Below are 3,002 nucleotides of genomic sequence, written 5' to 3'. Positions count from 1 at the left end.
TCCTCCGGGAAGGCAAGCGATTCCCTTCACACGCGAACCCCGTCCCCGTCCCCGTCCCTACCTTGCCGCAGGATGAGCTGCGCCGAGGCGGCCAGGAGCGCGGCCAGGAGCGCGGCCAGCGCCCGGCCCGCCGCCATCTCCCTCCCCGCATGGGCCCGGCGCCGAGGCGGGCGCGGGTCCCCTCCAGCGCCGCTGCAGCCGCTTCCGGCTCCACCTCGCACCTGGCGGGGCGGGGAGGGCAGAGCCGGGGCAGGTGAAACCCCGCCTCTTCCTCCCGGGCCCTGCGGAGGGGCTTGGTCTGGCTCGGCCCCGTGCGGCCCGGCTCGGCTCGGCTCGGCTCGGCTCGGCTCGGCTCGGCCGGGACCCGAGCGCTGCCGCAGGCTGTGCGGGTCGGGGGCGTGGTGCTGCATCCACTGCGGTCTTATTTGTGCCGTTACACTTTCCCGTAACGCTTCCCTGTCTCCAATCCGACACTGTTAACGCCACCAAAAGAGTTTTGAACTTTTTACAGTGAGGGTGGTGGAACACTGGCACAGGTTGCCCAGAGAGGTGGTGGATGCCCCGTCCCTGGAAACATTCAAGGCCAGGTTGGAGGGGACTCTGAGCAACCTGATCTGGTTGGAGATGTCCCTGCTCAGAAATATGCACAGGAAGAAGGAGAGGAGTCTAAATGATGTTGGGAGTTGAAGACCTCTCATGGACTTAAGACCAGGCTTTAGAGCAGACGTAAGAGCCGTCACTCTTGCAGATTTCAGCTGGAGCCAGGCGCTCAGCTCTCCTGGGAGATCTTTGCACTTCTCACAAATAAATCAATTGTTTCGGGGTCTTCTGCATAGTGCAGCTTCTTGCTCATCCTCGAAGAATATGCAACTAAAGGAAAACGTGTATGGCAAAAAAAAAAAATCATTTCCATTTAGGAATGGAAATGAATAAATAAGTGTTAATAAGCTGTTAATAAGCAAGTAATTAACTGGTTATCTGACTGTAGGGAAAGGAATGGATAGAAGGTTTGCAGGGGTTGTTTTCTCCTGCTGGAGAAACAGGAAGGCTTTTGGCCAACTCACAGCTTTTCATTTACATTAGTCGTGTCTTACCAAGTTTCACATCACTGTAAAGGTCAGTACTTTCCCACTGGAGGTGATTCTCAAGTCAGCTTTCTACTACCTTACAGCTCCTTCTTTTTTTCTTTTTTTTTTCCCATGGGAAAAGTGTGGTAGATTCCCCAAAATAGATGTGAGTTTAGGTCCATTGTAGTTCTTAATGCTATTCTGTCATTTGCGATTCTAATATAGGAATATGAAACAAGAAATTGCCCGGCGTCTGGCTGCTCTTACGTTCTCCTCGGCCACCTCTCTGGCCACCGGCTTTCCAAACAAGCACGTCATCATCTAATTCCCCTTGTCAGCTCTACAGACCTGAGCTGGCCAGTCTATCACTGCCTCACAGAGACAGCTGAGTCCAGTTCCCTCTGACCTGGAGAGGATGAACCGAAGGACAGACATGACTGCTGTAGGCACAACTCGTCCACCTCCTTGCAGTGGCAGCAATCCTGGTTGCTGTAGTATCAGAGTCAACCTCCATCACCGCCACTTCTCTAGATGCACAAAGATGCTACAGCAGAGTCTGGGGCAGGGGCAGTAGGGTTAAAGTTAGAGTTGTTCCACTTGTCCACCCCAAAACACTCTAACCCTCAGTGGACAGTGCAAATGGAGGGGTGCTACTCCCCATGACGATGCTGCAGCATCCAGGAGGTAGGGAAGCACGCTCTGAAGGTGACTGCTGTTAAACAGGTACCCTACTAATATCGGACTGCTCTCCTCTCTCTGCAGAGAGCGAGGACCAGAGGTAAAGAATTATCAGTCTAGTGAAAAGAATTGATGTGCTAAGCACGAAAGTAACTTAATCCACTTTGCTATGGCTTTAATTGCTTCAACTTTGTTTTTAAAATGAAGGAAAACAAGAGGAAGAGACCCTCCTCCTTTCACACATCTTTTTACCCAAATTTCCTTTGAAATATTTATAGACTTTCACGTCAGTGTCTTTTCTTGAGAAGGTGAATACTCTTGTCAATTTGTCCATGTATCTGTTTTAGCTGATGAACAATTCCCTCAGTCAGTCTTTTTACGGAAAGCCAAGAATTTATTTTTTTTTTTAATTGTCCTATCTTCTTTTTTTTTTTTTTTTTTGTGCTTAAGATCTTTCTGGTTTTCCTCTCTTTTTGGTTATGCTAATATATTGACAACGACGGGAAGTATCCTGATTTGGTCTTAATATGGGTTAAAGGTGAAAGGGTCTGTTAAGCAGACCCACCATCCTGCAGGCAGCCCTCGCCTCCGTCCCAGGCTGTGTATTTTGCATCCCTCCTCTCTGCTCTACAGTAATTTCCTTGGAAAAAACAAGAGCCAGCTAGGTCAGATGGGGGAAGGGGGGCATCCTTACTGGATCAGCTTAATGTGGTTTGCTAGTCTGTAGACTGGAGCTCCCAGGGACTGAGAAATAATTGCATCTGCATTCAGACTGTGCCCACACGCAATGAAAGCTCCACTAAAACTGGCTAATTTGGCTTTTACCTCTCATTAGCTTAATGCACAGTGCCCTGGTCCAGCTGGAAATAGTGTAGAAAATCAGAGGGTTCAATCCTTGTTAACATTATTTGGTGTTTTCATAGCAGTCTTCTTCCGCAAGACTTGAAGTGCTTTGGAGCAACCGATTTGCACGGGCCGTGTATCGTTGTTCAGTGGTGAGCTTCACTGACGTGCTGGCCGCAGTGATGTCGGTACACTTCTGAGGAAGAGCTATGAGTAATCATCCTGGAAATGTGAATTTGGCAAGGGAAGAGATAAAAATGGGATTAAAAAAAAACAAAACCAAAACAAAACCAAAACCATGCATGGGCTGGTTAATCAAAACTATTCCTCTTCTTTGTTTATGGGAATCATATCCTTTGCCTGGAAATGCCCTATTAATTACACAGACCAAGTTACAAGCAAACACAGAAAAGC

This window comes from Chlamydotis macqueenii, chromosome 2, assembly GCF_036417535.1.
Source record: "Chlamydotis macqueenii isolate bChlMac1 chromosome 2, bChlMac1.mat, whole genome shotgun sequence".
Lineage (NCBI taxonomy): Eukaryota > Metazoa > Chordata > Aves > Otidiformes > Otididae > Chlamydotis > Chlamydotis macqueenii.
The sequence above is the reverse complement of the archived record's forward strand: the minus strand, read 5'-3'. Positions refer to the sequence as shown.